The sequence below is a fragment of the Taeniopygia guttata genome, chromosome 2, assembly GCF_048771995.1.
Source record: "Taeniopygia guttata chromosome 2, bTaeGut7.mat, whole genome shotgun sequence".
NCBI classification, from domain to species: domain Eukaryota; kingdom Metazoa; phylum Chordata; class Aves; order Passeriformes; family Estrildidae; genus Taeniopygia; species Taeniopygia guttata.
In genome coordinates, this window is record NC_133026.1 from 96499134 (window position 1) to 96526258 (window position 27125).

General features: G+C 47.4%; 33 pseudogenes; all 33 read left to right on the plus strand.

Moving 5' to 3' along the window:
- Positions 1-91: 91 nt before the first annotated feature.
- LOC140683248 (5S ribosomal RNA) lies at positions 92-209 on the plus strand (annotated as a pseudogene).
- Positions 210-459: 250 nt separating this feature from the next.
- On the plus strand, positions 460-577 carry LOC140683249 (5S ribosomal RNA; annotated as a pseudogene).
- Positions 578-827: 250 nt separating this feature from the next.
- Positions 828-945, plus strand: LOC140683250 (5S ribosomal RNA; annotated as a pseudogene).
- Positions 946-1195: 250 nt separating this feature from the next.
- Positions 1196-1313, plus strand: LOC140683252 (5S ribosomal RNA; annotated as a pseudogene).
- A 250-nt stretch (positions 1314-1563) lies between these two features.
- Positions 1564-1681, plus strand: LOC140683253 (5S ribosomal RNA; annotated as a pseudogene).
- A 250-nt stretch (positions 1682-1931) lies between these two features.
- LOC140683254 (5S ribosomal RNA) lies at positions 1932-2049 on the plus strand (annotated as a pseudogene).
- A 250-nt stretch (positions 2050-2299) lies between these two features.
- LOC140683255 (5S ribosomal RNA) lies at positions 2300-2417 on the plus strand (annotated as a pseudogene).
- Positions 2418-2667: 250 nt separating this feature from the next.
- Positions 2668-2785, plus strand: LOC140683256 (5S ribosomal RNA; annotated as a pseudogene).
- Positions 2786-3035: 250 nt separating this feature from the next.
- Positions 3036-3153, plus strand: LOC140683257 (5S ribosomal RNA; annotated as a pseudogene).
- Positions 3154-3403: 250 nt separating this feature from the next.
- LOC140683258 (5S ribosomal RNA) lies at positions 3404-3521 on the plus strand (annotated as a pseudogene).
- A 250-nt stretch (positions 3522-3771) lies between these two features.
- On the plus strand, positions 3772-3889 carry LOC140683259 (5S ribosomal RNA; annotated as a pseudogene).
- A 250-nt stretch (positions 3890-4139) lies between these two features.
- Positions 4140-4257, plus strand: LOC140683260 (5S ribosomal RNA; annotated as a pseudogene).
- Positions 4258-4509: 252 nt separating this feature from the next.
- On the plus strand, positions 4510-4627 carry LOC140683261 (5S ribosomal RNA; annotated as a pseudogene).
- A 250-nt stretch (positions 4628-4877) lies between these two features.
- LOC140683263 (5S ribosomal RNA) lies at positions 4878-4995 on the plus strand (annotated as a pseudogene).
- A 250-nt stretch (positions 4996-5245) lies between these two features.
- LOC140683264 (5S ribosomal RNA) lies at positions 5246-5363 on the plus strand (annotated as a pseudogene).
- Positions 5364-5613: 250 nt separating this feature from the next.
- Positions 5614-5731, plus strand: LOC140683265 (5S ribosomal RNA; annotated as a pseudogene).
- Positions 5732-5981: 250 nt separating this feature from the next.
- LOC140683266 (5S ribosomal RNA) lies at positions 5982-6099 on the plus strand (annotated as a pseudogene).
- A 250-nt stretch (positions 6100-6349) lies between these two features.
- LOC140683267 (5S ribosomal RNA) lies at positions 6350-6467 on the plus strand (annotated as a pseudogene).
- A 250-nt stretch (positions 6468-6717) lies between these two features.
- Positions 6718-6835, plus strand: LOC140683268 (5S ribosomal RNA; annotated as a pseudogene).
- Positions 6836-7085: 250 nt separating this feature from the next.
- On the plus strand, positions 7086-7203 carry LOC116807998 (5S ribosomal RNA; annotated as a pseudogene).
- Positions 7204-7453: 250 nt separating this feature from the next.
- LOC115494190 (5S ribosomal RNA) lies at positions 7454-7571 on the plus strand (annotated as a pseudogene).
- A 250-nt stretch (positions 7572-7821) lies between these two features.
- Positions 7822-7939, plus strand: LOC115494191 (5S ribosomal RNA; annotated as a pseudogene).
- A 250-nt stretch (positions 7940-8189) lies between these two features.
- Positions 8190-8307, plus strand: LOC115494193 (5S ribosomal RNA; annotated as a pseudogene).
- A 250-nt stretch (positions 8308-8557) lies between these two features.
- Positions 8558-8675, plus strand: LOC115494194 (5S ribosomal RNA; annotated as a pseudogene).
- A 250-nt stretch (positions 8676-8925) lies between these two features.
- LOC115494195 (5S ribosomal RNA) lies at positions 8926-9043 on the plus strand (annotated as a pseudogene).
- Positions 9044-9292: 249 nt separating this feature from the next.
- LOC115494196 (5S ribosomal RNA) lies at positions 9293-9410 on the plus strand (annotated as a pseudogene).
- Positions 9411-9660: 250 nt separating this feature from the next.
- On the plus strand, positions 9661-9778 carry LOC115494197 (5S ribosomal RNA; annotated as a pseudogene).
- Positions 9779-10028: 250 nt separating this feature from the next.
- LOC115494198 (5S ribosomal RNA) lies at positions 10029-10146 on the plus strand (annotated as a pseudogene).
- A 250-nt stretch (positions 10147-10396) lies between these two features.
- Positions 10397-10514, plus strand: LOC115494199 (5S ribosomal RNA; annotated as a pseudogene).
- A 250-nt stretch (positions 10515-10764) lies between these two features.
- Positions 10765-10882, plus strand: LOC115494200 (5S ribosomal RNA; annotated as a pseudogene).
- A 250-nt stretch (positions 10883-11132) lies between these two features.
- On the plus strand, positions 11133-11250 carry LOC115494201 (5S ribosomal RNA; annotated as a pseudogene).
- A 250-nt stretch (positions 11251-11500) lies between these two features.
- LOC115494202 (5S ribosomal RNA) lies at positions 11501-11618 on the plus strand (annotated as a pseudogene).
- Positions 11619-11868: 250 nt separating this feature from the next.
- LOC115494204 (5S ribosomal RNA) lies at positions 11869-11986 on the plus strand (annotated as a pseudogene).
- Positions 11987-27125: the final 15139 nt, after the last annotated feature.

Here is a 27125-nt window from a genome sequence, read left to right on the forward strand (position 1 = left end):
TGTTGGGCTTGTCAAGCCCCTGTGGGGTTCTGAGCTTCTTCCCGGAGCGTGGTGTGGTGGGTTGAAGGCCGCCGCCGAGGGGCCGCCGGGTGCCTACGGCCTGCCGCCCTGAGAGCGGCCGGTCTCGCCTGATCTCGGAAGCTAAGCAGGGTCGGGCCCGGTTAGTACTTGGATGGGAGACCGCCTGGGAATACCGGGTGCTGTAGGCTACTTTTTCCTCCTGAGGGGGGCGCGTGCTTTTCCTTGGGCAGTCGAGGTGGGGGGCAGGAGGGAAGAGGCAGGTAGGCCTTGCTTTTTTTCTATCCCTTGTGTGTGTGTGCACTGGGCTGGGGTCTGTCTCTAGATCCCCTTGTGGGCAGGGGTGGCCCTGTTGGGCTTGTCAAGCCCCTGTGGGGTTCTCAGCTTCTTCCCGGAGCGTGGTGTGGTGGGTTGAAGGCCGCCGCCGAGGGGCCGCCGGGTGCCTACGGCCTGCCGCCCTGAGAGCGGCCGGTCTCGCCTGATCTCGGAAGCTAAGCAGGGTCGGGCCCGGTTAGTACTTGGATGGGAGACCGCCTGGGAATACCGGGTGCTGTAGGCTACTTTTTCCTCCTGAGGGGGGCGCGTGCTTTTCCTTGGGCAGTCGAGGTGGGGGGCAGGAGGGAAGAGGCAGGTAGGCCTTGCTTTTTTTCTATCCCTTGTGTGTGTGTGCACTGGGCTGGGGTCTGTCTCTAGATCCCCTTGTGGGCAGGGGTGGCCCTGTTGGGCTTGTCAAGCCCCTGTGGGGTTCTGAGCTTCTTCCCGGAGCGTGGTGTGGTGGGTTGAAGGCCGCCGCCGAGGGGCCGCCGGGTGCCTACGGCCTGCCGCCCTGAGAGCGGCCGGTCTCGCCTGATCTCGGAAGCTAAGCAGGGTCGGGCCCGGTTAGTACTTGGATGGGAGACCGCCTGGGAATACCGGGTGCTGTAGGCTACTTTTTCCTCCTGAGGGGGGCGCGTGCTTTTCCTTGGGCAGTCGAGGTGGGGGGCAGGAGGGAAGAGGCAGGTAGGCCTTGCTTTTTTTCTATCCCTTGTGTGTGTGTGCACTGGGCTGGGGTCTGTCTCTAGATCCCCTTGTGGGCAGGGGTGGCCCTGTTGGGCTTGTCAAGCCCCTGTGGGGTTCTGAGCTTCTTCCCGGAGCGTGGTGTGGTGGGTTGAAGGCCGCCGCCGAGGGGCCGCCGGGTGCCTACGGCCTGCCGCCCTGAGAGCGGCCGGTCTCGCCTGATCTCGGAAGCTAAGCAGGGTCGGGCCCGGTTAGTACTTGGATGGGAGACCGCCTGGGAATACCGGGTGCTGTAGGCTACTTTTTCCTCCTGAGGGGGGCGCGTGCTTTTCCTTGGGCAGTCGAGGTGGGGGGCAGGAGGGAAGAGGCAGGTAGGCCTTGCTTTTTTTCTATCCCTTGTGTGTGTGTGCACTGGGCTGGGGTCTGTCTCTAGATCCCCTTGTGGGCAGGGGTGGCCCTGTTGGGCTTGTCAAGCCCCTGTGGGGTTCTGAGCTTCTTCCCGGAGCGTGGTGTGGTGGGTTGAAGGCCGCCGCCGAGGGGCCGCCGGGTGCCTACGGCCTGCCGCCCTGAGAGCGGCCGGTCTCGCCTGATCTCGGAAGCTAAGCAGGGTCGGGCCCGGTTAGTACTTGGATGGGAGACCGCCTGGGAATACCGGGTGCTGTAGGCTACTTTTTCCTCCTGAGGGGGGCGCGTTCTTTTCCTTGGGCAGTCGAGGTGGGGGGCAGGAGGGAAGAGGCAGGTAGGCCTTGCTTTTTTTCTATCCCTTGTGTGTGTGTGCACTGGGCTGGGGTCTGTCTCTAGATCCCCTTGTGGGCAGGGGTGGCCCTGTTGGGCTTGTCAAGCCCCTGTGGGGTTCTGAGCTTCTTCCCGGAGCGTGGTGTGGTGGGTTGAAGGCCGCCGCCGAGGGGCCGCCGGGTGCCTACGGCCTGCCGCCCTGAGAGCGGCCGGTCTCGCCTGATCTCGGAAGCTAAGCAGGGTCGGGCCCGGTTAGTACTTGGATGGGAGACCGCCTGGGAATACCGGGTGCTGTAGGCTACTTTTTCCTCCTGAGGGGGGCGCGTGCTTTTCCTTGGGCAGTCGAGGTGGGGGGCAGGAGGGAAGAGGCAGGTAGGCCTTGCTTTTTTTCTATCCCTTGTGTGTGTGTGCACTGGGCTGGGGTCTGTCTCTAGATCCCCTTGTGGGCAGGGGTGGCCCTGTTGGGCTTGTCAAGCCCCTGTGGGGTTCTGAGCTTCTTCCCGGAGCGTGGTGTGGTGGGTTGAAGGCCGCCGCCGAGGGGCCGCCGGGTGCCTACGGCCTGCCGCCCTGAGAGCGGCCGGTCTCGCCTGATCTCGGAAGCTAAGCAGGGTCGGGCCCGGTTAGTACTTGGATGGGAGACCGCCTGGGAATACCGGGTGCTGTAGGCTACTTTTTCCTCCTGAGGGGGGCGCGTGCTTTTCCTTGGGCAGTCGAGGTGGGGGGCAGGAGGGAAGAGGCAGGTAGGCCTTGCTTTTTTTCTATCCCTTGTGTGTGTGTGCACTGGGCTGGGGTCTGTCTCTAGATCCCCTTGTGGGCAGGGGTGGCCCTGTTGGGCTTGTCAAGCCCCTGTGGGGTTCTGAGCTTCTTCCCGGAGCGTGGTGTGGTGGGTTGAAGGCCGCCGCCGAGGGGCCGCCGGGTGCCTACGGCCTGCCGCCCTGAGAGCGGCCGGTCTCGCCTGATCTCGGAAGCTAAGCAGGGTCGGGCCCGGTTAGTACTTGGATGGGAGACCGCCTGGGAATACCGGGTGCTGTAGGCTACTTTTTCCTCCTGAGGGGGGCGCGTGCTTTTCCTTGGGCAGTCGAGGTGGGGGGCAGGAGGGAAGAGGCAGGTAGGCCTTGCTTTTTTTCTATCCCTTGTGTGTGTGTGCACTGGGCTGGGGTCTGTCTCTAGATCCCCTTGTGGGCAGGGGTGGCCCTGTTGGGCTTGTCAAGCCCCTGTGGGGTTCTGAGCTTCTTCCCGGAGCGTGGTGTGGTGGGTTGAAGGCCGCCGCCGAGGGGCCGCCGGGTGCCTACGGCCTGCCGCCCTGAGAGCGGCCGGTCTCGCCTGATCTCGGAAGCTAAGCAGGGTCGGGCCCGGTTAGTACTTGGATGGGAGACCGCCTGGGAATACCGGGTGCTGTAGGCTACTTTTTCCTCCTGAGGGGGGCGCGTGCTTTTCCTTGGGCAGTCGAGGTGGGGGGCAGGAGGGAAGAGGCAGGTAGGCCTTGCTTTTTTTCTATCCCTTGTGTGTGTGTGCACTGGGCTGGGGTCTGTCTCTAGATCCCCTTGTGGGCAGGGGTGGCCCTGTTGGGCTTGTCAAGCCCCTGTGGGGTTCTGAGCTTCTTCCCGGAGCGTGGTGTGGTGGGTTGAAGGCCGCCGCCGAGGGGCCACCGGGTGCCTACGGCCTGCCGCCCTGAGAGCGGCCGGTCTCGCCTGATCTCGGAAGCTAAGCAGGGTCGGGCCCGGTTAGTACTTGGATGGGAGACCGCCTGGGAATACCGGGTGCTGTAGGCTACTTTTTCCTCCTGAGGGGGGCGCGTGCTTTTCCTTGGGCAGTCGAGGTGGGGGGCAGGAGGGAAGAGGCAGGTAGGCCTTGCTTTTTTTCTATCCCTTGTGTGTGTGTGCACTGGGCTGGGGTCTGTCTCTAGATCCCCTTGTGGGCAGGGGTGGCCCTGTTGGGCTTGTCAAGCCCCTGTGGGGTTCTGAGCTTCTTCCCGGAGCGTGGTGTGGTGGGTTGAAGGCCGCCGCCGAGGGGCCGCCGGGTGCCTACGGCCTGCCGCCCTGAGAGCGGCCGGTCTCGCCTGATCTCGGAAGCTAAGCAGGGTCGGGCCCGGTTAGTACTTGGATGGGAGACCGCCTGGGAATACCGGGTGCTGTAGGCTACTTTTTCCTCCTGAGGGGGGCGCGTGCTTTTCCTTGGGCAGTCGAGGTGGGGGGCAGGAGGGAAGAGGCAGGTAGGCCTTGCTTTTTTTCTATCCCTTGTGTGTGTGTGCACTGGGCTGGGGTCTGTCTCTAGATCCCCTTGTGGGCAGGGGTGGCCCTGTTGGGCTTGTCAAGCCCCTGTGGGGTTCTGAGCTTCTTCCCGGAGCGTGGTGTGGTGGGTTGAAGGCCGCCGCCGAGGGGCCGCCGGGTGCCTACGGCCTGCCGCCCTGAGAGCGGCCGGTCTCGCCTGATCTCGGAAGCTAAGCAGGGTCGGGCCCGGTTAGTACTTGGATGGGAGACCGCCTGGGAATACCGGGTGCTGTAGGCTACTTTTTCCTCCTGAGGGGGGCGCGTGCTTTTCCTTGGGCAGTCGAGGTGGGGGGCAGGAGGGAAGAGGCAGGTAGGCCTTGCTTTTTTTCTATCCCTTGTGTGTGTGTGTGCACTGGGCTGGGGTCTGTCTCTAGATCCCCTTGTGGGCAGGGGTGGCCCTGTTGGGCTTGTCAAGCCCCTGTGGGGTTCTGAGCTTCTTCCCGGAGCGTGGTGTGGTGGGTTGAAGGCCGCCGCCGAGGGGCCGCCGGGTGCCTACGGCCTGCCGCCCTGAGAGCGGCCGGTCTCGCCTGATCTCGGAAGCTAAGCAGGGTCGGGCCCGGTTAGTACTTGGATGGGAGACCGCCTGGGAATACCGGGTGCTGTAGGCTACTTTTTCCTCCTGAGGGGGGCGCGTGCTTTTCCTTGGGCAGTCGAGGTGGGGGGCAGGAGGGAAGAGGCAGGTAGGCCTTGCTTTTTTTCTATCCCTTGTGTGTGTGTGCACTGGGCTGGGGTCTGTCTCTAGATCCCCTTGTGGGCAGGGGTGGCCCTGTTGGGCTTGTCAAGCCCCTGTGGGGTTCTGAGCTTCTTCCCGGAGCGTGGTGTGGTGGGTTGAAGGCCGCCGCCGAGGGGCCGCCAGGTGCCTACGGCCTGCCGCCCTGAGAGCGGCCGGTCTCGCCTGATCTCGGAAGCTAAGCAGGGTCGGGCCCGGTTAGTACTTGGATGGGAGACCGCCTGGGAATACCGGGTGCTGTAGGCTACTTTTTCCTCCTGAGGGGGGCGCGTGCTTTTCCTTGGGCAGTCGAGGTGGGGGGCAGGAGGGAAGAGGCAGGTAGGCCTTGCTTTTTTTCTATCCCTTGTGTGTGTGTGCACTGGGCTGGGGTCTGTCTCTAGATCCCCTTGTGGGCAGGGGTGGCCCTGTTGGGCTTGTCAAGCCCCTGTGGGGTTCTGAGCTTCTTCCCGGAGCGTGGTGTGGTGGGTTGAAGGCCGCCGCCGAGGGGCCGCCGGGTGCCTACGGCCTGCCGCCCTGAGAGCGGCCGGTCTCGCCTGATCTCGGAAGCTAAGCAGGGTCGGGCCCGGTTAGTACTTGGATGGGAGACCGCCTGGGAATACCGGGTGCTGTAGGCTACTTTTTCCTCCTGAGGGGGGCGCATGCTTTTCCTTGGGCAGTCGAGGTGGGGGGCAGGAGGGAAGAGGCAGGTAGGCCTTGCTTTTTTTCTATCCCTTGTGTGTGTGTGCACTGGGCTGGGGTCTGTCTCTAGATCCCCTTGTGGGCAGGGGTGGCCCTGTTGGGCTTGTCAAGCCCCTGTGGGGTTCTGAGCTTCTTCCCGGAGCGTGGTGTGGTGGGTTGAAGGCCGCCGCCGAGGGGCCGCCGGGTGCCTACGGCCTGCCGCCCTGAGAGCGGCCGGTCTCGCCTGATCTCGGAAGCTAAGCAGGGTCGGGCCCGGTTAGTACTTGGATGGGAGACCGCCTGGGAATACCGGGTGCTGTAGGCTACTTTTTCCTCCTGAGGGGGGCGCGTGCTTTTCCTTGGGCAGTCGAGGTGGGGGGCAGGAGGGAAGAGGCAGGTAGGCCTTGCTTTTTTTCTATCCCTTGTGTGTGTGTGCACTGGGCTGGGGTCTGTCTCTAGATCCCCTTGTGGGCAGGGGTGGCCCTGTTGGGCTTGTCAAGCCCCTGTGGGGTTCTGAGCTTCTTCCCGGAGCGTGGTGTGGTGGGTTGAAGGCCGCCGCCGAGGGGCCGCCGGGTGCCTACGGCCTGCCGCCCTGAGAGCGGCCGGTCTCGCCTGATCTCGGAAGCTAAGCAGGGTCGGGCCCGGTTAGTACTTGGATGGGAGACCGCCTGGGAATACCGGGTGCTGTAGGCTACTTTTTCCTCCTGAGGGGGGCGCGTGCTTTTCCTTGGGCAGTCGAGGTGGGGGGCAGGAGGGAAGAGGCAGGTAGGCCTTGCTTTTTTTCTATCCCTTGTGTGTGTGTGCACTGGGCTGGGGTCTGTCTCTAGATCCCCTTGTGGGCAGGGGTGGCCCTGTTGGGCTTGTCAAGCCCCTGTGGGGTTCTGAGCTTCTTCCCGGAGCGTGGTGTGGTGGGTTGAAGGCCGCCGCCGAGGGGCCGCCGGGTGCCTACGGCCTGCCGCCCTGAGAGCGGCCGGTCTCGCCTGATCTCGGAAGCTAAGCAGGGTCGGGCCCGGTTAGTACTTGGATGGGAGACCGCCTGGGAATACCGGGTGCTGTAGGCTACTTTTTCCTCCTGAGGGGGGCGCGTGCTTTTCCTTGGGCAGTCGAGGTGGGGGGCAGGAGGGAAGAGGCAGGTAGGCCTTGCTTTTTTTCTATCCCTTGTGTGTGTGTGCACTGGGCTGGGGTCTGTCTCTAGATCCCCTTGTGGGCAGGGGTGGCCCTGTTGGGCTTGTCAAGCCCCTGTGGGGTTCTGAGCTTCTTCCCGGAGCGTGGTGTGGTGGGTTGAAGGCCGCCGCCGAGGGGCCGCCGGGTGCCTACGGCCTGCCGCCCTGAGAGCGGCCGGTCTCGCCTGATCTCGGAAGCTAAGCAGGGTCGGGCCCGGTTAGTACTTGGATGGGAGACCGCCTGGGAATACCGGGTGCTGTAGGCTACTTTTTCCTCCTGAGGGGGGCGCGTGCTTTTCCTTGGGCAGTCGAGGTGGGGGGCAGGAGGGAAGAGGCAGGTAGGCCTTGCTTTTTTTCTATCCCTTGTGTGTGTGTGCACTGGGCTGGGGTCTGTCTCTAGATCCCCTTGTGGGCAGGGGTGGCCCTGTTGGGCTTGTCAAGCCCCTGTGGGGTTCTGAGCTTCTTCCCGGAGCGTGGTGTGGTGGGTTGAAGGCCGCCGCCGAGGGGCCGCCGGGTGCCTACGGCCTGCCGCCCTGAGAGCGGCCGGTCTCGCCTGATCTCGGAAGCTAAGCAGGGTCGGGCCCGGTTAGTACTTGGATGGGAGACCGCCTGGGAATACCGGGTGCTGTAGGCTACTTTTTCCTCCTGAGGGGGGCGCGTGCTTTTCCTTGGGCAGTCGAGGTGGGGGGCAGGAGGGAAGAGGCAGGTAGGCCTTGCTTTTTTTCTATCCCTTGTGTGTGTGTGCACTGGGCTGGGGTCTGTCTCTAGATCCCCTTGTGGGCAGGGGTGGCCCTGTTGGGCTTGTCAAGCCCCTGTGGGGTTCTGAGCTTCTTCCCGGAGCGTGGTGTGGTGGGTTGAAGGCCGCCGCCGAGGGGCCGCCGGGTGCCTACGGCCTGCCGCCCTGAGAGCGGCCGGTCTCGCCTGATCTCGGAAGCTAAGCAGGGTCGGGCCCGGTTAGTACTTGGATGGGAGACCGCCTGGGAATACCGGGTGCTGTAGGCTACTTTTTCCTCCTGAGGGGGGCGCGTGCTTTTCCTTGGGCAGTCGAGGTGGGGGGCAGGAGGGAAGAGGCAGGTAGGCCTTGCTTTTTTTCTATCCCTTGTGTGTGTGTGCACTGGGCTGGGGTCTGTCTCTAGATCCCCTTGTGGGCAGGGGTGGCCCTGTTGGGCTTGTCAAGCCCCTGTGGGGTTCTGAGCTTCTTCCCGGAGCGTGGTGTGGTGGGTTGAAGGCCGCCGCCGAGGGGCCGCCGGGTGCCTACGGCCTGCCGCCCTGAGAGCGGCCGGTCTCGCCTGATCTCGGAAGCTAAGCAGGGTCGGGCCCGGTTAGTACTTGGATGGGAGACCGCCTGGGAATACCGGGTGCTGTAGGCTACTTTTTCCTCCTGAGGGGGGCGCGTGCTTTTCCTTGGGCAGTCGAGGTGGGGGGCAGGAGGGAAGAGGCAGGTAGGCCTTGCTTTTTTTCTATCCCTTGTGTGTGTGTGCACTGGGCTGGGGTCTGTCTCTAGATCCCCTTGTGGGCAGGGGTGGCCCTGTTGGGCTTGTCAAGCCCCTGTGGGGTTCTGAGCTTCTTCCCGGAGCGTGGTGTGGTGGGTTGAAGGCCGCCGCCGAGGGGCCGCCGGGTGCCTACGGCCTGCCGCCCTGAGAGCGGCCGGTCTCGCCTGATCTCGGAAGCTAAGCAGGGTCGGGCCCGGTTAGTACTTGGATGGGAGACCGCCTGGGAATACCGGGTGCTGTAGGCTACTTTTTCCTCCTGAGGGGGGCGCGTGCTTTTCCTTGGGCAGTCGAGGTGGGGGGCAGGAGGGAAGAGGCAGGTAGGCCTTGCTTTTTTTCTATCCCTTGTGTGTGTGTGCACTGGGCTGGGGTCTGTCTCTAGATCCCCTTGTGGGCAGGGGTGGCCCTGTTGGGCTTGTCAAGCCCCTGTGGGGTTCTGAGCTTCTTCCCGGAGCGTGGTGTGGTGGGTTGAAGGCCGCCGCCGAGGGGCCGCCGGGTGCCTACGGCCTGCCGCCCTGAGAGCGGCCGGTCTCGCCTGATCTCGGAAGCTAAGCAGGGTCGGGCCCGGTTAGTACTTGGATGGGAGACCGCCTGGGAATACCGGGTGCTGTAGGCTACTTTTTCCTCCTGAGGGGGGCGCGTGCTTTTCCTTGGGCAGTCGAGGTGGGGGGCAGGAGGGAAGAGGCAGGTAGGCCTTGCTTTTTTTCTATCCCTTGTGTGTGTGTGCACTGGGCTGGGGTCTGTCTCTAGATCCCCTTGTGGGCAGGGGTGGCCCTGTTGGGCTTGTCAAGCCCCTGTGGGGTTCTGAGCTTCTTCCCGGAGCGTGGTGTGGTGGGTTGAAGGCCGCCGCCGAGGGGCCACCGGGTGCCTACGGCCTGCCGCCCTGAGAGCGGCCGGTCTCGCCTGATCTCGGAAGCTAAGCAGGGTCGGGCCCGGTTAGTACTTGGATGGGAGACCGCCTGGGAATACCGGGTGCTGTAGGCTACTTTTTCCTCCTGAGGGGGGCGCGTGCTTTTCCTTGGGCAGTCGAGGTGGGGGCAGGAGGGAAGAGGCAGGTAGGCCTTGCTTTTTTTCTATCCCTTGTGTGTGTGTGCACTGGGCTGGGGTCTGTCTCTAGATCCCCTTGTGGGCAGGGGTGGCCCTGTTGGGCTTGTCAAGCCCCTGTGGGGTTCTGAGCTTCTTCCCGGAGCGTGGTGTGGTGGGTTGAAGGCCGCCGCCGAGGGGCCGCCGGGTGCCTACGGCCTGCCGCCCTGAGAGCGGCCGGTCTCGCCTGATCTCGGAAGCTAAGCAGGGTCGGGCCCGGTTAGTACTTGGATGGGAGACCGCCTGGGAATACCGGGTGCTGTAGGCTACTTTTTCCTCCTGAGGGGGGCGCGTGCTTTTCCTTGGGCAGTCGAGGTGGGGGGCAGGAGGGAAGAGGCAAGTAGGCCTTGCTTTTTTTCTATCCCTTGTGTGTGTGTGCACTGGGCTGGGGTCTGTCTCTAGATCCCCTTGTGGGCAGGGGTGGCCCTGTTGGGCTTGTCAAGCCCCTGTGGGGTTCTGAGCTTCTTCCCGGAGCGTGGTGTGGTGGGTTGAAGGCCGCCGCCGAGGGGCCGCCGGGTGCCTACGGCCTGCCGCCCTGAGAGCGGCCGGTCTCGCCTGATCTCGGAAGCTAAGCAGGGTCGGGCCCGGTTAGTACTTGGATGGGAGACCGCCTGGGAATACCGGGTGCTGTAGGCTACTTTTTCCTCCTGAGGGGGGCGCGTGCTTTTCCTTGGGCAGTCGAGGTGGGGGGCAGGAGGGAAGAGGCAGGTAGGCCTTGCTTTTTTTCTATCCCTTGTGTGTGTGTGCACTGGGCTGGGGTCTGTCTCTAGATCCCCTTGTGGGCAGGGGTGGCCCTGTTGGGCTTGTCAAGCCCCTGTGGGGTTCTGAGCTTCTTCCCGGAGCGTGGTGTGGTGGGTTGAAGGCCGCCGCCGAGGGGCCGCCGGGTGCCTACGGCCTGCCGCCCTGAGAGCGGCCGGTCTCGCCTGATCTCGGAAGCTAAGCAGGGTCGGGCCCGGTTAGTACTTGGATGGGAGACCGCCTGGGAATACCGGGTGCTGTAGGCTACTTTTTCCTCCTGAGGGGGGCGCGTGCTTTTCCTTGGGCAGTCGAGGTGGGGGGCAGGAGGGAAGAGGCAGGTAGGCCTTGCTTTTTTTCTATCCCTTGTGTGTGTGTGCACTGGGCTGGGGTCTGTCTCTAGATCCCCTTGTGGGCAGGGGTGGCCCTGTTGGGCTTGTCAAGCCCCTGTGGGGTTCTGAGCTTCTTCCCGGAGCGTGGTGTGGTGGGTTGAAGGCCGCCGCCGAGGGGCCGCCGGGTGCCTACGGCCTGCCGCCCTGAGAGCGGCCGGTCTCGCCTGATCTCGGAAGCTAAGCAGGGTCGGGCCCGGTTAGTACTTGGATGGGAGACCGCCTGGGAATACCGGGTGCTGTAGGCTACTTTTTCCTCCTGAGGGGGGCGCGTGCTTTTCCTTGGGCAGTCGAGGTGGGGGGCAGGAGGGAAGAGGCAGGTAGGCCTTGCTTTTTTTCTATCCCTTGTGTGTGTGTGCACTGGGCTGGGGTCTGTCTCTAGATCCCCTTGTGGGCAGGGGTGGCCCTGTTGGGCTTGTCAAGCCCCTGTGGGGTTCTGAGCTTCTTCCCGGAGCGTGGTGTGGTGGGTTGAAGGCCGCCGCCGAGGGGCCGCCGGGTGCCTACGGCCTGCCGCCCTGAGAGCGGCCGGTCTCGCCTGATCTCGGAAGCTAAGCAGGGTCGGGCCCGGTTAGTACTTGGATGGGAGACCGCCTGGGAATACCGGGTGCTGTAGGCTACTTTTTCCTCCTGAGGGGGGCGCGTGCTTTTCCTTGGGCAGTCGAGGTGGGGGGCAGGAGGGAAGAGGCAGGTAGGCCTTGCTTTTTTTCTATCCCTTGTGTGTGTGTGCACTGGGCTGGGGTCTGTCTCTAGATCCCCTTGTGGGCAGGGGTGGCCCTGTTGGGCTTGTCAAGCCCCTGTGGGGTTCTGAGCTTCTTCCCGGAGCATGGTGTGGTGGGTTGAAGGCCGCCGCCGAGGGGCCGCCGGGTGCCTACGGCCTGCCGCCCTGAGAGCGGCCGGTCTCGCCTGATCTCGGAAGCTAAGCAGGGTCGGGCCCGGTTAGTACTTGGATGGGAGACCGCCTGGGAATACCGGGTGCTGTAGGCTACTTTTTCCTCCTGAGGGGGGCGCGTGCTTTTCCTTGGGCAGTCGAGGTGGGGGGCAGGAGGGAAGAGGCAGGTAGGCCTTGCTTTTTTTCTATCCCTTGTGTGTGTGTGCACTGGGCTGGGGTCTGTCTCTAGATCCCCTTGTGGGCAGGGGTGGCCCTGTTGGGCTTGTCAAGCCCCTGTGGGGTTCTGAGCTTCTTCCCGGAGCGTGGTGTGGTGGGTTGAAGGCCGCCGCCGAGGGGCCGCCGGGTGCCTACGGCCTGCCGCCCTGAGAGCGGCCGGTCTCGCCTGATCTCGGAAGCTAAGCAGGGTCGGGCCCGGTTAGTACTTGGATGGGAGACCGCCTGGGAATACCGGGTGCTGTAGGCTACTTTTTCCTCCTGAGGGGGGCGCGTGCTTTTCCTTGGGCAGTCGAGGTGGGGGGCAGGAGGGAAGAGGCAGGTAGGCCTTGCTTTTTTTCTATCCCTTGTGTGTGTGTGCACTGGGCTGGGGTCTGTCTCTAGATCCCCTTGTGGGCAGGGGTGGCCCTGTTGGGCTTGTCAAGCCCCTGTGGGGTTCTGAGCTTCTTCCCGGAGCATGGTGTGGTGGGTTGAAGGCCGCCGCCGAGGGGCCGCCGGGTGCCTACGGCCTGCCGCCCTGAGAGCGGCCGGTCTCGCCTGATCTCGGAAGCTAAGCAGGGTCGGGCCCGGTTAGTACTTGGATGGGAGACCGCCTGGGAATACCGGGTGCTGTAGGCTACTTTTTCCTCCTGAGGGGGGCGCGTGCTTTTCCTTGGGCAGTCGAGGTGGGGGGCAGGAGGGAAGAGGCAGGTAGGCCTTGCTTTTTTTCTATCCCTTGTGTGTGTGTGCACTGGGCTGGCCAGGGAAATGACAGTCATCATCCCTGTGTTTAAGAGTTTAAAAAAAGAGTGGATGCGGAACTTTGTAATGTTTCAGTGGGTATGGTGGTATGAAGTCGAAGGTTGGACTTGAATATCTGCAGGTCTTTTCCAGCCTTAGTGATTCTATGACTCTATGAAAAGTGCTGACCCAAAATGACACCCAGTGACCAAGCCTTTATTTTAGAAATGTAGCATGAACAAGGGCAAAGCTGGAACCTAGATAAGAGTTTTGGGAATATTTGTTTCACTAAAATTTGTAGAAAGTCTCAATGGAGCCACTAAAAGTTACAATCACAAGGAGAGTTTTTTCAAAACTTTAATTGACATAATTTTTAAAGCCAGATTTGGAAAGATATTTATCTGGAAAGAGACAGAGATTTTGTATGTGTCACTACAACTCATACAAGAGTTGTATTCTTGACATTTTATAAGCACCCACTAAGTGCTTTTGTGCAGTTTTGATGAGTAGGTATTACTGGTCTGATTATTGTTTTTAAAATTACATCCCCTCCCCTCCCATTTATCTCAGATTAACCCAATTAAGAAAACCCAAAGTCAGACGATCTCATAGTTACAGCTGCACAAAATACACAGGCTACATTTTCCTGTCCTATATGTGTATGCATGAGTTATTATATGTGCAAAAATTCTGCACTTTGAATATAGTATTGAATGTCTTTCATGGTATACTTCTTTTAAATTCAAAGACGATCTTCTTCAATCTCAAAACCATTTTTTATGTTCAACAGAGTGTACCATAAATGCATAAATAATAATTTTATTTTTCTCCCTCAGCTTCCATTAATATTAACATTAACATTCTTCAATGGAAAATTTTAATTGAAAAGATTACTAAATTTTATTGTAGGAGTGTCTGTATGCTTATCTGACGATATATTAATTTATTTTCATAATATTTTGGGATGCATTTACAGTATAACTGGAAGGTGATATTTTCTTTTTTTTTAACAAATGGGTTAAAATGAGTTAATAAAGGACCTAAAAGCCTGAGTTTTGAAATCCAGTACTTCAGTGTATATTTAAAAATATTAATAGTTCAATTGACAATACTTCTGTCATCTCCTGTATTAAAAAAAATGTTCACTAGACATTATGTCCCATGGCTCTATCTCCCAACAATTTTAACTCTAATATTTCTTATGAATGTGATGTATGTTGTAACAAATTTACCCCTACCTGATTAAAACTTCAACAAGGAAAACTTTCAAAAGGAAATTTATTAAATTATGCCTTTTACAATCATTTCTCTGAAGGGGAAAAAAGAATGTAGGCTTCTCTTTATTCCACAAGATGGAGCTCAATCCCTGTACTACAGTTCTTCAACACCTTGAGAGCTGGCTTTTGTCCTTTTGCCGTTCTCTTATAGGAATAAGTGACAACCAGAAAAAGTAGTGTGATGTAATGGTCCTCTATTTATAGATGACAGAAATGTCTGCAGAAAACAGTGTTGTGATCCTACAGTGATGTATCCACAACCAAGTATGCACTTTATTCAGTTAAGATTTAAAGATAAAATGCTATTTTACAGGAGTAACAATATATTATTAACTAAATGACATTTAGATCCAGAATCCAGCACTTATTCAATAGAAAACAAAATGATTTGCCATACAGGGAGTTTTATGCTGGGTAAACATAACGATTGCATCTTTGATACAAAAAAAGAACTTTGTACATGAAACTGAAGTCCAGAATAAGAATTACATCCTCTAACATATATCAGCTAAAGTTTTTCTCTGAATATCAAGTTTCATTAAGATATATTCAAGGGTCACCAGATTATTCTGCACATACAAATCAAAGTGTTCTTTCACAGTGATACCTAAGAACCACAGGAGCACAACTTGGCTGGAAAGGCTCTGTAGAGTTTATCTAGCCCACCTGCTACAGCAAATCAGACCAGAGACAATTTCATATAGTTATTTTTAACAATGTGCCCATCTTTCTGAAAAGTGATGATAATCTGTAATCCTGACTGTTCAGTTAAAAATATGAGCTTTGTACTTCCAGTATTTAAATGTAACATTTTAGTGGAAACATCCATCTTCCAGTTACAGAGTAAAGTGTTGGCACACTGTGAATTGCTGAGCACATATAAAATGTGTGGAAGTTGATCAAACTGAGATGGAAAGCTTTTAATTTTCACTAAAGGACACACCTAAAAGCCTACCCAATAATATAAGCTGCTTCAGTACCTCTTCAGTGCAAAGAAATCACATAGACAAGAAGGTTTTTAACCTTGACAATTATGTCAGTCAGAACAGCTTTAGAATCCAGCATCCTCATTCAACTGACATACAATTAAGACATCCTCATTCAACATTACAACTGATTTTGCAAGTTCTCTTCAGAGAACTTTCATGCATTCCCAATTGTTGGATTACCAATTACTTTTGCTTCTGTGAGCACAGTGGGTGAGATCCAGAAAAAAAACAATTTCAGAAGCATGAAAAGAAATAAACTGTCAGTGATTTGTTTTCCATGAAAGCTTTTGACGGCTCACAGATGCTGCAGTAATGCCTGCCTATTCCACAGTACTTTTGTACATCTTTCACCTTATTCACCTTCATGTTCAGAATAAATACACCATATAAACTTCTCACACTGTAATACTATACCCAGCACCTTTATCTATCTACAGACTCAAGATACGCCATTTTTTCAGTGTTGTTCTCATTTTCAAACTAGTACCAATCCAGATTCCCACATTCATATTTTTTCAATCAGCTCTGTGATATATTCTTTAAAAAGTGCCATCCGGAATGCCTGTTATTCCCATCACGCTTATCTATCCTCCTCAAAACCTTCACCACTCATGGGCTGCTTTGTCACTTCTATGGCCATTTCTATTGCTATCCTTTTCCTTTCTCTGGACATTTCCTCCATCCTTAGAACAAAATAAAATAAAATGGAACAAAAATACAGCCATTCACAGCACTTTTACTGACATACAACCTTCTGATTTATGGAAACCTGAAATATTTTATCTTTTCATTTCACCTACTTACTGTAGACCAGATCAGGGGTGCTGGGTGTACTGGGTACTCCTCATCATTCCCTTTAAATCCTTTCAATTCTCCTTTCATTTTCAGCACTTGCAGGAAGTCCCCTGTCTTCTTTACAGCTGCTGTCATGTCCTATCACTGCCAATCACCTCACTACATTTCAGCTTTCCTCTCAAATTTCAGCCTCAGTTGTGTTTCCTCAGCAACCTGCACTTTTCTTTGGCTTCTTTGTTAAATGATCCATTTGATCACTTTTACTTCCTTTGCCCTGATGCCCTACTTCAGCTCCCTGACTTGCCAAAATGTTCATCCTTTACATTTCATACTTTCATTAAGCCTCTCCCTCTTTTTCTGTCTGACTTTTCTTTTGCTGTGTTTTCCTCATCTAGCTACCAGCTATTCTGTCTCATCACTGATCATCAGGCTTCACCATCTTCTCTTGTGACATTGAAGGCAGTTCCTTTTGACAGCACTGATATGTGCCTTATGATTATATCCTGTTGGATTTTTCTTTTTCATTTCCTGGGATGGCACTGATGTGCAGTTTTTGAATATGCCTAACCATTTTGGTTCTTCAAAATAGGCCCCTCTTTCAGCCCCAGTGTTCAGAAAAGAGGTTCAGAGATTTAGAGTTCACTTGGAATACATGGAACTTTTTTTTTTCAATTTCTTCTTTAGATCTTTATCATTTTAAAGATCATTCTCTTCGCTTTGCCATAGATGTCAGATTCTGAAAAGAGTGATATTTCCAATCCAAATGAGAAAGATTGTGCAGACAATTTTTACAGCTTCTGGCTTTGATGCATGCCCTGTATAATGGTGAAAAATATTATTAGATCAAACAATAAAGTTTTCTTCATACTCAGGTGAGTATCCCACTTTGTGGATTACACAGCATTTTCTTCCTGACTTTCTCACATCCACAATGGTTTATTTAATTTCCCAATGTTAGGTTGAGCAGCCTTGAAATGTACATGGAGATATCATCTATAAATAAAACCAGCACATCCCAGAGTATCTTCCTCTGTGTTACTTCATGAAACATTTGAAGAGATAATTAAAAATTTCCTGTAGAAAGTGAGAAATCTCGGTATACAATAACTCAAGAGAGAAAGGAAATAAATTAAAGACTCAGTGGATATGGGATAAAAAGGGAGTCCTGAACTGAGTAATACTGTCCTTAGATTCCTAATTCTCAGGGAGTGTTACAGAGTGAGCTAGAATAATTTCAACTAATTGCACTAAGTGGGTGCCATAAAGTCAAATGCTTTCTGTCAATTTGACAGTTCACTTTTGAGATTGCAAACTTCTTCCAAACGGAAATTCTTCAATAGACATAATTGAAGGTGGTGTCTGATTGCTTCCACGTGCAGTTAATGAAAGAAAAATTTCTATTATGAACATTGAAAAATAAGAACAGGGATCTATTCTCTTATGGTGAGAACTGGAATAGACTCCGAGTCATCTAGTCAGCAAGGCTTCATACTGCTACTGCTGCTTCACTTCACCTGCCCAAGTAGCATTTGATACTGTTCACACTGTCACATAACTGGCATATTCTCTTGATATGGAATGCCATGATTAAAAAAGACGAAAATAGATATTAGTATTTCAAAATAATCTAAATAACCTTTTAATACATTATGTCTTAAAGTGAAAGAAAAAAGACTTATCCAAGTCAGAAGAAAATTATTCAAGAAAGTAGTAAATTAAGCCCATATTTGCCCATATAGTATTGGTTATCTTAACAGCTGCAGAACTTTTATGATGTGTATGGTATCACTGTACACTGTTATCTGGTTTAGCCACTTTTCTTGCAGTCATAAAAAAATATAGTTCTAAATAGTGCCAGAATGAAAAATATTTTTCTTTCATTATTTCTCTCTCTTGAATTCATTGTCTTTTTGTGATTTTTTTTATCAAAGTTGAGAAGCATCAGAAAACAGAATAAAGGGGCTTGGAATGGCTCGTTTGTAATTCTTGGTATTTCATTCATTACTAAATACAAGTTGATTTTAACATGTCTTGATACAAATGGAAATATTCTCAAATCTATGGCAAAGGTTTTAATCATGAGTGGGATTAGGCATCTCTTAAATGGAAGAAGGCTTATTTGGAGGCAACTCATTAGCAGGTATGTGTCACATCTCACATTCCTGCATAAAAAATTGACTTGTCTTAATTCCATTTCATATTCACTAAAGCAAAAAAAACAAGCAAAAGATGTCTGGTGGCACTCCTTAGCTCTAGTTCATACTTAAACAGTGCAGTGAAAAGCTGTCTTAAGTGTAGGACTGAACAGATGCAACCTTCAGTCCTTCATTCTTCTCATAGGCGTACTTAGATTTTGTTTTGCCTGAAGTATTGGTCAGATTTGTTACTGCACTGATGCAAAACACGGACTTGGTGGAAGGAGTGGAGGAAGGCACAGGACAGGAAGAGGCAGAGGGTGCAATCTTTACTTCAGGGGACTCAGCTTTATAGAGATACCCCACTATGAAGGTTTTTAAACAGCATGACAGTTCCCCAACATTTTTCACCCAAAAAGGTGTTGCCTCAGAATTAATTTGATTAACGAGCACATACTGAGATCCTGCTAGAGCTGAAACACTCCAAAATGGTGGTGAGTGCTTTCTTTACTCATTAGATTCACAATGCCTCAAGGTGTGCTCTTTGATCCAGTTTTATACTTCTCAGAAGGCCTCCAACTGCTTTTGTTGAAACTGTATGAATAGAAATGAGCAGAAGCCACAATGAATGACCTTTCTTTTGGTCACTGTTTATAATGACTTTATATGCTTGAAAAATTTCAGAATCATTTGCACTTAAACCACACAGCAGAAAAGGTCAGGGACAGAAAAAAACCCAAAACCACACACACACACACAAAAAAAAAAAAAAAAAAAAAAAAAAAAAAAGCACCCAAGAAAACCACTGGCATTTCATTCCTTTTGATGTAAATGGGACTCTTTGTTCGAAAGTTACCAAAGTCATGACAGTCAAGATAATGATTGCAAATTTTAATTGCGTATTCTGAGATTAAAATGAGGTGAAAAAAACCCTAATAAATTGTGCCACTGCCTTCAATAACACCGTAGGGAATTCAAAATGTATAGAAGCTTTTGGAGAATTGATTGATTTATATTCTCATATCATAATAACCTTTCTCTTCTCTTTTTGTCCTTTTTTCAGAATTACAAAATTTCATCTCAGTCCTAATAAATAACATAAAAATCAAGATTGCTGTTCCTCTAAATAAAGTATAATTGTGCTAAGAATATAGAAATGGCATTCATTATTTAGTAATTAAAAAAAATCTGGCATTTCAAAAAGTGTACTTCAAAGTTTTTAAGCATTTTTAGCAATTTACCTAAAATCAAATAAAAGAAGTATAAATCTAGATACTGTCAAGTCAAAGTTGAGCTGTTCAGAAACTCTGGCATCAGACTGTCTCATAACTGGAGTTATGTCACAGAGTCCAGAAAAAATACTTGTCACCACAAGGAAATAATAAAAGGTTTTTCACCCTAACTCATCTTTCAGCTCTCAGGCAGACACACAGGTGAAAACACAAGGCTCCCCATAGTGTGTGTTTGCAAAACCAAGGTCACTCTGTTTTCTACTGTGAATCAGTATGAGTGAGATGAAAAAAGAGAGAAAAGATAAATAGAAATATACACGAATTAGTAAAGCAGAAATTAATAAGGAATTTGACCGTTTATGCAAACATATAATGAATATTGGTATTCCTATGTGAAGGAAACAGAAAATTTTTTCTCAGTTTTATGATCATCTTCTTCAGCCTAGGTTTCTTGCTTCTCAGAAACTCAACATATATGAATCGGGTTTTTTTGTTTGCTATCCTGCTTTACTATTAAATGTAGATTTCCTGTGGGGCAGGGACAGCTGGTTGTATGGAGGATGGAAGGTAAATTGGACTTTTATAAATAATGAACAAAGAACAGATTTTGGAAAATAATTGTATTTAAATTTTATATATTCACCTATTTGAATGGAAGTCAAATACAGAAACACCTTTGGAAACCTGTCCCAGAAATATTGCACTCTATAATCAGATATAGCTAAGGGGAGATTTGCTTGATTAAATTCTCAGTTGCTGTTAAACTGAGCACTGTGCCAACCAACGTTTTTAATGAACCTGGGATTAAAAATACAAAGGGGAAACATAAGAAAAAAGAAAGTAATGTGTTAAAGGAAAAATAATTAATAACACACAAACTCAGCACTCAGTTTGATTTAAGGCATGATCTGTCTCCTATAAGATAGGGGATCCAGATAATTCATGAGACAGAATATAGAAACCAGAAGGAATTCTGAAAATACTGGAATCTGAAAGAAATTGCAAGAATGTGTGGAATTTGTCCTCTTTTTGGGTCAGAGAGACAATATTTGATTTGACAGCTATGTTACTATGTTAGTTCTTGCATCAATTCTTATTTTCTTCTTATAGGAACTTATTAGTTTCTTACAGTAAAGTTTCTTATTCATTGAAGAAATATCTATAGATGGTTTAATTTTTTTCATGATTTTAAAATTAGAAGACACACATCTCCATGTTTTCCTTCCTCAGAGTTATTTATGTCTATGCATACATTTGTTCTTTATTTGTAATGTAAATGGTTTGCTACAGTAAAAATGTAAACATTTAATTCTGCATCACTTAATTAAGAATTCACAGTACTGGTAATTAATGCATTAATCGACTTTCTTGTCAATTTATCTCATGTAATTTAACATTTATGATCCAAGACACTAGTGATACTGCCTCACCCCTAGGAATTTACCAATTCAACACCTGCCAGCATGAGATTATTTCAATAACTATTAAAAAGAAAAAAATCAAGGAGAATTTCTTATGCACTTGGTGGTTCATAATATGATTTGATGCCATTAAAAAAAAATCAAATATGTAATTATTTAATTACAGTAATATCTTTAATTGTATTCCTACAACGGAACTATTTTAGGTTAGATGAAAGAGTCCATAAAGATAACCACATTAGTGTCAGAAAACAAAAGATCCTAATACTGTTCATAGTAATTGTCATTTCAGAATGGTTCAAATTAGATTCCAGAGTGATGAAAAGCACTATTTCAAAAAAATAGGCCTGTACAGGGGAGTTAAGAGTAGCCATCTGACAGAAACTCTTTCCTGCATTCCATTATTTGTCACAAAAGAGTAGATTCTTGGAAGCTACTTGGAAGAAATTTAATGCCAAATGAATATTAAAAAAAAATCTCTTCTACTTAGTAATTAGATGAAAAGTTAAAAATTAAAATGTTTAATATGGTAATGTTTCACTAGCATTTTTAGTTTACAAGAGCAAAACGTTGCGAAGCAAAAATTGAATAATCACATTTTATACCACTGTGATTCCACTATTTTATCTTTAATATCTTTTTCTTCAAAAAAACCCACTAAACCCTCACTCTTTCACCTATTAAATCTCTTTGAACATATGTGCTTTAGGACAAGAAGAAAAAAGGCATATGAAAACACTTCAAGCAGAAAAGCTCATTTGGAGCCACAAATAGATCCATACACTTTTAATTGGGATGATGTTAATTAGAAATATTTGATTGAGAAAATCATTTATGAAAAAGATATTGAATCTTTGACTTAGACCTCATCTGCTGGCATAGCTGTGACCTTTAGATGACTTTTAGAGCCTGTGCATATATTACTGGTGCATAGTCTTTTATCATAATACCAGAAAGTCTTTTAAGGTAGATCAAAGAGATGGTACCGTAAGAGGCGACCAAGGATGCACGTATGCCTTAAACCCACAGCAAATGCATCTAAACTATCTCTGATGCCCTTAGCTGGATTGATACAGAGGACTCAAAACTAGAGCAGGATCACTGGTTTGATTTTCAGACTTTTTTGAATTAATTGAGCAATACAGGAGGCTCTCAGAAGGCTGAACATAGATATTAGCTCAGTGACCTACACAAACTTTGCAACAAAACTCGAGGTAAAACCAGCTCACAGCTTCAGAAGTAAGCCATTATATATTGATTATTTTTATAATTGTATTTTATCTAACTCAGCTGATGCAGCAATCTGCACTTCTGAACTAAATAATCATAAAAAAATCACCACAACATTGGTAAAGGAAATACTGAATGTGTTACTCACTGTTGTAAGCAAGTACTTGAAATTACACAGCATTTACAGGATGCTAAAATCAGGACAGTTCCCCATTTCAGGAAGACAGGAAATATTTGATTTTGGTTTCCCAATGTCTTTCTTTGATTCCTGTAAGACTGCCTATTTAACTTCAGTCTTTTGTGTGCTTGTTTCATCCTACTTCACTTTCCTTTGTATAATTATAACTTATCATCATTCAGTCTTCTGAAGAGTACTCAGCATTCAGAATAATAATTCATTTTTTTCCTGAAGATCAGAAATGCATAAGCACATTAGCATAAAACAGGGAACATAATGTACTAACATTTTCAGACATCTATTTTCCAGTAATTATTTGACAAGGAATTGGCATTTTATCCAACAAACTAATGTAATTTTTTAACCTCAGAGTAATACTGATACAAATATTTATATATTAAGCATCGAGCTTATCTTGCAACAGATATGTAGAGATGTTTCAACATAAACATTTAAATGTCTTTTTCTGGGAGAATAGGATGGGGGGGGCACGTAAACTAAAGAAAAGCAAACAGCAACAGCAAATTGAAATCTTTTTTGATACCAAAGAAAAAAATAATTTTTCCCTAATTCTGAAATGTATCTTATAATTATCTATTCTCCTGTGTAAACAGCTCAGTCTTTTAAATAAAAACAACAATTTCCTCCTTTGACAACATTTCTCTCCTTTGATAGTGGTTTATATGAATTTTAACTTATATTTTCCAGTATACAATTCTGCCATCATTCCTTCTCCGGAAAACATTTGATCTTCATAAGAACATGCTGTGGTTTGAAAATAATGACCTTGGATTAAATAAAGAAAGCAGAGCCATATCTGAAAGAATGCAGAACAATGAAGATTTTACCTCCAGGCAATGTCACATTATTTGCTCTGTGCTCACCAGGAGCTGAAGGCTTATCCAACAGATTTGCTTTGAAAATTTCACAGATAACATTAATTTGAAAAACTGCTAGTAAGCATGCAGGAAGGCAATAACAGAACTATAGTAAATGGCATACTTAAGTATGTGAATAAATATTTTTAAAAATAAATAGTCTTTTTTTTCCTGTTCCCACTAGGTTATATGTTTGGATCTGCATCTGCTTTGGCCAATAATTTATACTGACTTTAACTCTGACATTTTTGTTTATTCCATGGAGTAAAAACTTCTAAATTATATTCTTCTTCTGAGAAACCCCTACTGCATATCTTCTCAATTAGAACCATTGCTAAATCTCTGTTTCTTCCCTCAAAAATCATCTTCCATTGACTCCAATGTACATTAAGATCATCAGAATTAATTTCCTGTAAACATCAGAGATGCCTGTAATACTGACAAAATGTCATAGAAAATAAATGTGGATGCAACTTAAACATGAATGTGAAAAGTATTGACTGTTTTGATGTAACAATCACAACTCATAAGGAAAGATGCCACATCATTAATTCATTAACAAATCACAAACAGGAAAATGTATATCTGAGAAAACTGTGATCTTCTAGTGTGTGTTACAGGATCAGTCTGAGAGTCTGAACTTGCTTGATTGAAATATGGACTGGGAATGTTTATTTCAATTTCTGTCCAGTTCTTTTTCAGCTGTCTGACAATCTTACTATGCCATACATTATATCATGGTTGTTTAGCTGGCTTTTGATAAGACACATGCCACAAAAGGAGAAGTCTTCTTATATTTTGTTAAAAGCAATTTCTGGACCTAGAGATAAAAGAGCTTTTAAATAAGTTTTAAAAAATAATTTTATTACAATTTTCAATAAACCACATAATTATACTACATAATTATGTGTATATATACTATTATACTATACTACTACTAAAATATAATTTTTCATTTTCTCAGGGGTGCCTCCTCTAATATTTCTGTTACATTTGTTGATAATAATATGATGGAAATGAGCCAGAGAAAGGGCCTGGCACAAAGTATCTTCCAGCTTTGTCTTTCCTACTGCAAATGTTGAAAACTGACAAATGGATGATCTGACACAGTAAGCCAAGTCTTTTGTTCGAATGTACTCTTGCAGAACTGCTGCTTGTGTTTCCCTCTAGTTGCCATTCTGTCCATCTTGTCCAAGACTGTTACAACAGGTTACAGTAGAAATTTCAGAAAGGCTTTTATGCCTTCGATTGTATTGTTTCAAAAATGTACTTTTGTATAATTGACAAATAAAGGATGATACTATATTTGGGAAGCACAGTAATTTTTCCTCTATTTGTTGGAATGTAAGAAGAGTCATTCAAGAAATACTTAAAAATGCAGAAAATTATTTGCAATCCAGTGCTACAAGAAAACTTAGGAGCAAACACATTCTTGTAAGTTTAAAAATTACATATTTAACAGGTATTTTTTGTGTGGGGTGTTTATATGATGTTGTAGTTTTTTAGTGCGGCTTTTATCCCTGTAAGTAAATATTCTTACCTCTCAGGGTATGAATCATCTTTTCCACATAATTATGACCACACTATTCAACAATTTTCTATGTTATGTGGAAACCAACTTAATGACTGTGCTGTCACAGTCATCAGATTATGTTAAATCCTAACATCGTTTTAGTATTTAACACTGCCAGCATGACTTTTAAAGGAAAAAATCAAATTAAGGGAGAAAAAAAAAAAAATAAAGCTCCATATCAGTCACGGAACTGGACAAAATTTATCAGCAAACCAGAAACATATACTTAGGCCACAAAGTTTTTAGAGGACTTTTTCCAATAACATGCAAATATTTAATTCCCAAGTTCTACTGATTCTTATCTTGAAATAAGTACTATCAGAGAATCTCAGTTCCAGCTTTGTACATTAATGAGCACCTTGAAAAGCAGTTTTAATCTAATCTAAATTTAGATACCTAGCTTAGATACTGTAAGAAAACAAGCTTCTTATATAGTCATCTTAACTTTTTATTTCTCTGTACCAGAAAGACTGGAAAAATTAAAATATTTTATATTTTACTTTATTTTCTTACACTTAAACCTTCAATTAAATGGTTTCTGCTAGAAAGGCTTTCACCTGGCAATTAGTGGGAAAGACAGAGAGATTGAGAGTTCCTCTAAATTTCCTAAGGGTTTTTAAGTTGAAGGCATTGCTTATATCTATTTTCATATATAGCTGGATTGACCTTGGCTGGATGCCAGGTGCCCACACAGATGTTTTACCACTCACCCTCCATCAAAAGGGCCAGAGGAAAAAAGTATCATTAAAAGCTTGTGGATGAAGATAAAGACAGGAAGACAACTTACCAACTGCCATCAAGGACAGAACAGACTTGAATTAGGGATAGTTGTGTATTTTATTTCAAGTAATTGCAACAAAGTAGGGTGACGAGAAGTAAAACTAAATTAAAAGCACCTTTTCCCTACCCGTCCCTTCTTTCCAAGCTCAGCTTTCCTCTGACTCTTCTACCTCCTAAGCAATGCTGGGGGATGGAGAATGGGAGTTGCAGTCACATTGTGTCTATGACTCTTCCTCATCACACTCAGGCTGTAGTTCTTCATTACCTGCTTTAGATGGGTCCTTCCCATGGGGTACAATCCTACAGGAACAGGCTGAGCCAGTGTAGGATCCTGCAGGTGGATCTCAGCTTCACCTTGGACTCCTTGGGCTGCAGGGGACAGCCTTAACCACAGCCTGCGCCTCACTCTGCAAGGGAATGTCTGCACCTCCTCCCCCTGTTTCTTCATGGCCCTTGGTGTCTCTGGGGCTGCTTCTCTCACATATTCTTATTCCCCTCTCCCCACTCATCTGGCACAGAGGTTTTTTTCACTATTTTAAATATATTATCACAGAGATGCTACCAATGTTGCTGAGAGACTCAGCTTCAGCCAGCAGGGCATCCTTCTTGGAGCCAGCTGGAATTTGCTCTGCCCAACATGGGGGCAACTTCTGGAATCTTTTCACAGAAGCCACACCTGCCACCTCCAGTGTTATCAAAATCTAGCCACAGAAACCCAATACAATACTTAAATCCAGGAGCATATTTTTTTTCTTGTGTTTTACTTTTTTTCTAATAAATTTATAATTAAAAGTTTGCTATTTTTACTTTATTTTGACTCTTGATTAGTCAGAAAATGTTAGAAATATCTTTGCATCATAATACTTGTCATTTGGATCTGCATGATAAAAATACAATAATACAAAAGTACAATAATTTGGGGGGCAAGATATGTTTTAGGTTTTATTTGGAAAAAAAAAGACTTCAAATTATATTAAAATAGAATGTGTGGGAAGTAAATTATGAGTTGAATGTCAAACTAAATTAATCATATCATCAGGAAAACTGAAATAGATACACAGTAAATTTGCTAATTCCTAATTTCAACTACAAATTACCAGTGCACAGGGGAAAGGGAAAAATGAGAGACAACAGAAAACCAGGTCTGCAGGCTAGAAGTCAAATGATGAAAGAATAGTAGAGCAAGAATGGTAAACTGAACCAGTAGTAAATAAATTGAATAACAAAAGCAAGCTTTGCTTTTGCAAAAAAAAAAAAAAGAAAAAGAAAAAAAGCTTTTTCTTCTGTATATCTTTTAGAGCTTTTTAATTTGTATACTAAGATGAGGGGAGACTCTAGAAATAGGAAAAAGAAAAATATACTTCTCTGTAAAACATTGGCCACTCCCGAAATAATGAATCACTTAAAAACATACAAAACAGTGTGGGGATGGCTATAGAATACTTTGAGAAACAAGAAAAGCCAAGTTTAAAATAGTGTATTGTGCCTCATCTGTTTGAAGGTACATATTGGCTTTTCAATTACTTGTATCTGAATTCCAAGTGGAAATTCTTTATTACTACTGCTTAACAAAAGGTACTTTTGTAGCAAAGCTTTGCACTAACCACCATCAATCCAGCAATATTTAATGTTTTGAAAGGATTACAATACATTGGAGGATCAGAATTAAGAGAGTATTTCTCATTTAATAATTTTACCCTTGGAAAAAGGAAAACTCCTATGCTTATATTCTGATTTAGTGATTTCTGTAAAATTCAGACAAAGCTTACCCATGGCTTCCAATAAAAACTAGATAAAGTCCAACTTTGTCTTCCTCATCTCCCATCTCCCTTTCACATTGCAATAAAAAACCTTGGTTTAGGTTAGTCCCTTTCTTGCTGATGTAAAGAAAGGCATGTAAAATTATTTGAGGTCTAATACATGGCAAATAACTACAAGGAAAAGAGTATCAGTGCCTCTTACTTGTAAAACAAAGCCTAAGAAAACAACAGCCAAATATTATATCTACAATAAAAAAAAATTATACTGCAAAGAACCATAGGAAGACGTGATCCAGTATGTATTTAGTACCAAAGGGCCTATGAAAAATTACCTAACTTCATGACACCTGCAAGTTGTTTTATTTCTAATTATACCAGATCACCATAATAACAGGCAGTATGACACATGGACAGAACTTATGCAAACACCTTTTTTTAAATCTAGTGTTTCAATGCCAATTTTCTAGAATAAAGGATGCATTTTAGCCTTTTTTGTTTGTGGCTTTTGCAAGAGTGGTTCAAGAATTGAATTCATGCTCTTTAGGTATGTCTGAAATTCCATACAAGAAATGTCAAAACCCTTACACAAACAGTAAAAAAGGTCACTTTAGCCCTCTTGTGCAAAAATGAATAGCTTCTGCATCTGAACAAGAAACTGATGGAAAAGTCCCTCTCAGATTAGCCTTCCATCAGAGGTCAGTGGTGAAATTTAGTGTTATAGAAGGCAGACAACCCTTTAATGGACCAACAAGTCAGGCAAGTTGCATTCCCAAGAATTGTCATTCATGT